Raw genomic sequence first — 7,325 nt, 5'->3', positions numbered from 1 at the left:
ATTGCTTTTATGCTTAAAAATATATAAGTTATGCTTATGACTATTTTACTCAATAGCGTGTTTAACAAAGTCACACATAGGCTATTTCAGTTAAGTGGCCTAGTGTTTTAACGTTCAGAAGCATAATCAAGCTTTGTTCCTGTTTAACGCAACAAACAAAGTCTGCCTCTGATTCACATCAGCCTTGTGCTATTAAATTAATTGTGAGAGAATTTTATAAAGTCTAAAATTTACTCAACAGTTCCATTTACCCCCCCCATTTGAAACTAGATTCTATCTCACAACGGACCAGCACTAGGCCACTTTTTTGAAGCATGTGAACACCTATCATTCAGGCCACTGATGATGCCATGTGGTTTAATAAGACTCATTCAGAACAGAAACCCTTCATCATAAATAAAAGCTCCAACATTAAAGATTTCAAGCCCTACTAGTTTTAGACTCGGGTTATGCAAGATGAGGATGGAAAGCCCCTTGAGGTAGCATTGTATCTTGAAGGGTTCCCCTTTTTGATATTATGGAACCCAAAACCTATTGAGAAGGAGTCGTAGGAACCATTAAGAGATCTTACAGCCGATAAAGAACTGACTCGAGATTACTTAACTTCTATTAAACTATCCTTCATTCGATAAGAGTTTCTAGAACATGTGTCGGATGACATTCCATTCCTTCTCAAGGATAAAAAGGGAGAATGTGTACTTTGAGGTGAAGCTGCATATGATGAATTGCTTGCAAGTATCTTTCTTTTTTTACCTGATCTTTTTATATTTATTCCACTTCCTGTTTATGCAGGCACTATGCATTCTATGCGAGAAATCATGATAGATTGGCATGCTGCAAAGAAGGCTACTTCCCAAGAGTCAGAGACCCTGAGTGATTTCATGTCCTCATTTACAGTTGGAGGTACTCTTTTAGTTTCTCCTTGTGGTAGGATCTCTTCCCTTCCCCTAAGCTTGGTTCAAAAATTCAAACATCGACGAGATTTTTTACCCCTAGTATCTAATCCCTTAACTGGTATCCTCCTCGTGTCATTATATTGTCTTCTTATTCGTCTTATTTTTCTAGCTCTATTTTGGACATCCAACCATTCTTGGATCATGCAGAGGAAGTTATTTAACTGGCCTAAAGGGCCGATGCTTCTCAACCTACCACCCAGAATGCTTGTCAAGCTATAGCCCATCTTTTGTGGTTTATCGGATAGAATGCGCTGTGCTACCCCTGATCCCGTTGTAAACAAAAACTGACTAGACTAGTGCAGCCTAATTCCAAAGGGATAATGAATGAGAAAGAACTAGTAGCACCTTCTAAGAGGGATGGTGGTGTTCCTAAATAGGTCCATGGGAAAGAAATGGAAGGTTGTGACCTTTTATGGCAAAGCGATTCCTATGGCTCCAAAAGTTCATGTGCTGCCTACAACCTTCGCCCCGAAGGCTCCCACTAGGTCTCTTACAACTCAAAGGAGGATAGAGGCATCTCACGTTCAGAAAGGTTCAGTGGTGCCTGCGGCGCCTGTCCAAAAGGAGCAATAAGGACTGGGATATCTTCTCAACACCCTCTGACTCAACCACTGGCTATTAGAACCAGGAGAGAGGGGAAAACTCCAGCCATCCTTCCCTGTTGGCCTAATGTGATCCCTGAATCACTAACCCTCGATTCGTAAGAGTTTTCCATGTTCAACAAATAGAACACCCACATCGTAAGTCCTTCATACCTTTTCTGTTTTCCTTTTTGTAATGTAGAGTTGACGTCTATATGATGCCTTTGTTATGGCTGATCTGGATTACAAAGTACCCCAAATGACCACGCTTGGATTACCCTACAATCACTCATAGCCTTTTCCAGATAGGTCGGGTTCCTTCGAAAAGGACATTATATAATCGGCAGTCCAGTGAGGCTGTTATTGACCTTTCTCACAACCAGTTTGCTCAGGTACTTACTTTCATAATCCTAACCTTTCTTCCTTATTTTTCCTTTAGTTTAAAGCTCATTTACATTTTTTGGGCAGACTTTGTCTTTCCATTCCGAGATCACCCTGAGGCTGGAAATTACAATTAAAAGGACAGCTCAACTGGAGCAGAATCTCTAAGTAGCTTCCAGCAAAAGTAATGAGGAGGCCCTCAAGAAGGCTCATCAAGAGTTGGCCGAAAAGGTGGATGACCTTCATGGACTTTGCCGTGAGTTGAGTCCGAAGAAAGATGCTCTAAAGGCAAAGTCGGATCGAGCCAAAAAAGATGAGGAACAAGTCCTCTTCTGCTATGACTGACCAATTATAGAAAGAGCTTTCTTCCACCCAATCAGCTCAATAACGGGCCGAGTCAACTAAAGGACGCCTTCGAGCTGAGTGCAACAAGGGTCAAGCGAAGAAGCAGGAGTTGGAAGTTGATCTTAGAGATGCTTATGACCGAGCCTTAAATAATATTATGCTCCCGAAGGAGAAGGAGGTACAACTAACATAAAAAGATGATGTCTATGCCTCATTGTGAGTCGATTTGTACTTGTCAAAAAATGAGTCTAAATATTTTCAGGACAATCTGATTCGGGTGAAAGACTTGTATATAGCTTTGTAAGTCCTTTCAACTAACCAAGAAGACAAACTAAAAAACATTGCAGGCTGAGTTGGCCGAGGAGAAAGCATCTAAGGAGGACGTCATTTAGCGCAAGGAGGATATTGATTGGGAGAGCTTAATAGATTTCAAGTGAAAATCCTATGCACAATTAAAGAAGTATATTCGGATGTTGACTTTAAATTTTGGGTGAATATCGACCCTCAAGATGATGATATTGTGTACCCTGAGTATGATCCAAATTTCCCTGATCCGGTTGAAGATGAAAAGAGAATCCGCCAACCCCATGCTTTAGTTGGTGGTACTCCTATCGATGCTCTTGCTATCCCAGATGTTGAAAGCCCCAAACCACAATGCAAGTTGAACCTATCCAAGAGGTGGCTAGTGGTCTTACTTCGGGTTCTGAGCCTTCCATTGTCCCTGAGGCTTCCCCGAACACGGCTGTTGAGACATGATTTTGTCATCTTTGTATTTTTATATCTTGCCATGTTTTGTAAACATTTATGGTATATATACCAATCTTCTTTTATTCGTTGCGTATATTTTTGTAAGGTGGAGTTCATGATTTAAAATTGAATGATACTTTCGTAATTTATGATGGGTTGTCTAGAGACTTTTCAAGTGAGTATGGTCTTGGAATTTATTCGACTTAAGACCTTAGATCGAAATCCTTATAGCATGCATATGATTGGCCTTTAACATATTCAATTAAGAAAATTTGAAAGATAACTCACTAAAACATGGAATATTAGTTAAAAAAATTTCATTGACAATCCTTTGATTGCCTAATGGCAAGATGTTACATAATGTTTGCCGAACAGTAAAAAGTTACAATATCTCCTTTTTCTTACCTACAAAATAACAAAAGTAATTTGGAAACACGAACTGAACCTTACCCATGTCTCGAGCCGTGCTGGCCTATTGGTGATTTGCTTGCACATGACAATAGCATTCCAAGTCTTTGGCACTCGCTTGCCATTCATCTGCCTTAGTTAGTAGGTATGAGTAATGACACATTCGACTACCTAGAAACCTTCTTCGGCTTTGGATGCCTCGATGATGCGGAGGACCAAGTCTCCTACCTGGAATTGTCTAGGCCTTAACCTTTTTTTTTTTATCATAGACTGCTTTCATTCTTTGCCTATAGGCCTTCATTTTTATTGTCACTTGGTCCTATCTTTCTTTAGCCATGTCCAACTTTCTTCTTACCTTGGCCTCGTTGTTTGCCTTAGAGTAAAGCGTTGTCTTGGGAATTGCAGCACCAACGTCAATTGGGATATAAGCCTTGGTTTTATAAGAGAGGGGAAATGGAGTTTCTCCCGTAGCTATCTTTGGGAAGGTCTGCTAGGCCTATAAGACACTTGGTAATTGGTCCACCCAATCAGAGTCGATGAGCTGTAGCCTTTTTTGCAAGACTTGGATGATGGTGCAGTTTGTTACTTCTATTATCCCATTTGTCTGGGGATAAGCTGTAGAAGTGAACCGAAGCTTGATGTACAACTTCTGGCAGTGGGTTTTGATGTACAAAATCAATAATGGTTGTTGTAGTTATAGATGTCATTGGTTTGGCTTCCAACCACTTGGTGAAATGATCTATGACCACGAGCAAATACTTCTTATGCCTTTTGGCATTGTGGAAAGGACCCACGATGTCAAGTCTCTATATCTAAAAGGGCCATATTGGGTTGATGATTTTCATGATTGAGGTGGGGGACCTTTCTACTGATGCATATCTTTGACAAGCCTCACACCTCTTTTCGTACTCAGCTGCATCCTTTGCCATCAATGACCAAAAGATCCCTGCAACCGTGCCTTTTTGGCCAACGTCCCCCCTCTCGCATGAGCTCCACAATCTCCCTCATGGATTTCCTTGAGAATATATTGGTCATCAAAGTCCACACACTTCTGCCGTCGGTGATTGAATGATCTTATATAGAGGTCCTCCCTTGGATTCTTTCATCCCGATAGGTGGGTATCTCTCATGTTGTCGTATAATTATAAATTTGGTGGAACCATTCTGCTAAGGCATCAAGAAGCATTACCTCTATATTGTTAGTACTTGGTCTTACTTTCTGTTCTACCATGGATGGGATGGGCTAAGGCGAGGTCCCTTGGGGGTGGAGGCTAGTTTCGCCAATCTGTCCACTTTCTTATTTTGTTCCTTTGGAATTCTCTAGACTTCAACATGCCTGCCTCCAATCTAGCCTCAGCCAACATATAGGCTCAATTGAATTTTAGTGCTCGGTCTGCTCCTTTCGAATTCTCTGGACTTCAACATGGCTACCTCCAATCTAGCCTCAGCCAACATATTGGCTCAATTGAATTTTACCAGTAAACTAGCATTTAATGTTTTTCTATTATTGTATATCTTATAGAAAAATATTCCATCCGTTTCAGAATAATTGTCTTTCTAGAGATTTTTTTTTATTTCATAATACATGGCGTTTTGATTCAATCAATGCGTATTAATTACTTTTTTACCAGATATACTCTTATTTAAGCTATTTTATTTCTTTATTTTGGGAATAGATAAAAATTTATTAGTTGATGCAATTAATATAAAAATAACAAATCATTTTAATTAAAATTAATTACATTTATTAATTATTATACATTAAATTTAAAAGACATAGAGTGAGTAATATTTTAATGTGTATAGATTTCTTAAATAAAAGATGTCCGCACTTTCCAACTCTAAACCTTGAAATCATCAGGCTAAACCCTAGTCACCTCCTTTATTCCTCCACCAACCCTGCCGCCTCGGCGGTGGTCGCCCCTCATGCCTTCGCCTGAGGCAGATTACTCAATCGCTCACCTTTTCTCATGCCACTCCTTCTCGAAGCATGCCTCTAGACCCAAGGTGATTCCAGTGTTGACTGACTACATTTCCAGACTTTTCAACAAAGAGGCTTTCACCTCCGCTTTGAAGTCCACGGTTCCGCCACCGTAATAACATCCGCCGCCTCTACCAAGTACGAATCCCCAAACCTTTGCCTCTGCTGTTTCTGATTCGTTGAAACATGCTTCTATTCCTGAATCGGAAAAGCCAATCATATAGGAAGAAGGGGATTTTAAGGCAGTTAAAATCCAGCAATCCATATATAATGAACGAATTCGAGTCTGTCAGCATTCAGTAATTGGCCGTATATCTTTGTCAAAAGAGGATAGCCCTTCGAAACAACAGGATTTGAAACGGAAACTCAATCAGATTTGGGGTTTATCAGTGGATTGGAAATTGATTTCGCTAGGGCACGGGTTTTATCACATCATCATGCCTTCTGCTGAGTTTTTACAATTGGTTTGGGGCTAGGGTGCAATTGCTCTCAGACCCGGGACTATGCGGTTCATTCCCTAGACACCTGGTTTTGACCCTTATTCCCACAAATCTACCTCCGCCCAAGTTTGGGTGCATTTCTACAATCTCCCTTGGGAATTCTGGGATACCCGTATTATGGCTAGCATCGCCCGGGCAGTTGGGATTCCACTACGGTTTGACAGAAACACTATGGAAGGGGAATTGGGACATTACGCTCAGATTCTCATTGATATCGATCTGGATACGTAACTTCAACATAAAATCCATGCGGATACGAACTCTCTAATGCAGTTCGTTTATCTAGAATACGAGCGGCTACCAGAGCTCTGCTCTGTTTGTAGATCAATTGGACACTCGGCTGCTAAGTGTCGTCGAAATCTGGGGAAGGCTAATAATCTGCAACCCCACAGACAGTATCATAAAAATAATAGGAGGTCTCAGGAGCCCTGAGGTAGATCATCTTTGAGACAGAAGTGGCAGCCGAAGCAACCACAACCTGAGAAAAGCTCTGAACTTAGCTCAGATCCTCCTAAGTACACCGAGGATAAACAGAACACCCGCTGGGCGGACTAATCTGCCTCAGAGGCCAATTCTGAACCTGAGGAACCCAATGTTACAGATTCACATGCTTTGCAATTATATCTCCCTTAAGAAAACGCTCAGGAGGCTCCGAGGAACTTTGAATGGCAATTCTCTGTTCCGTTGAATTTTATTTCTCCAGTTACTTCTTTAATTTACAAGGACACACAGCCAACAGGGCTCAAACGAGACCAGACATCAACGTCCAATAACTCGCTTCAACTCGGACAGGTTGAGGAGTTTCCGGAGCAGCCATAGACTGTAGTTAAAAAGAAGAAGAACAACAATAAAGTGGTATTTCACTCTTCGGGCACTCGTAGTAAGCGAGTAAGTCGCCCGCCCTTCCATTATCGATGATTGTGCTATTTTGGAACTGTTGGGGCATTGGGAATCTGCGCACCCAGCGAGCACTAAAAGCTTTGTGTCAGATACATCATCCCGACATCCTCTGTATTGCCGAACCAATGGTCCTATTTGATTCGGTTCCTGCATTTTTTTTGGTCCTCAATTGGCTTCTTATTGATTGCACAAAACACTTGCTCTTCCCTTTGGCTCCTCGCAAGGGATATCTCCGTTGTTTGCTTGTTATCCTCCCATGATCAGTATGTCACGGTTAGTTACTGTTTTCAAAATATAGTCCAAAAGCTTACTGTGGTATATGGCAGTACCTCCACGATTAACATAAGGATCCTTTGGAATGACCTAATGCAACTACAAGTTCCCTCTTTTGACCCTGGCTCGTTCTAGGAGATTTCAATGTTGTTACGGGTAGGCATGAAAAAACGGGTGCGCTACCTTATTCTAGTTCTTGTAGAGACTTTCAAAGCTTTATTAACAACTGCAACCTCATGGATATCTCTACTTCT

General features: G+C 41.1%; 1 long non-coding RNA gene across 5 annotated transcripts; it reads left to right on the top strand.

The window, feature by feature from the left end:
- Window positions 1-457: 457 nt before the first annotated feature.
- On the top strand, window positions 458-3,114 carry LOC136233382 (uncharacterized). 5 transcript variants are annotated; one of them, XR_010690822.1, is made up of 4 exons: window positions 458-705; window positions 793-903; window positions 1,066-1,929; window positions 2,006-3,114. It is a non-coding gene; the product is annotated as an uncharacterized lncRNA (long non-coding RNA). The 5 variants fall into 5 exon arrangements; XR_010690821.1 differs by having other exon boundaries at window positions 793-1,696; window positions 1,789-1,929; XR_010690819.1 differs by having other exon boundaries at window positions 793-1,929; window positions 2,006-2,441; window positions 2,611-3,114.
- The last annotated feature ends 4,211 nt before the right edge of the window (window positions 3,115-7,325 follow it).

The sequence above is a fragment of the Euphorbia lathyris genome, chromosome 6 (assembly GCF_963576675.1).
Source record: "Euphorbia lathyris chromosome 6, ddEupLath1.1, whole genome shotgun sequence".
NCBI classification, from domain to species: Eukaryota; Viridiplantae; Streptophyta; class Magnoliopsida; order Malpighiales; family Euphorbiaceae; genus Euphorbia; species Euphorbia lathyris.
The sequence above is the reverse complement of the archived record's forward strand: the minus strand, read 5'-3'. Positions and strand labels throughout refer to the sequence as shown.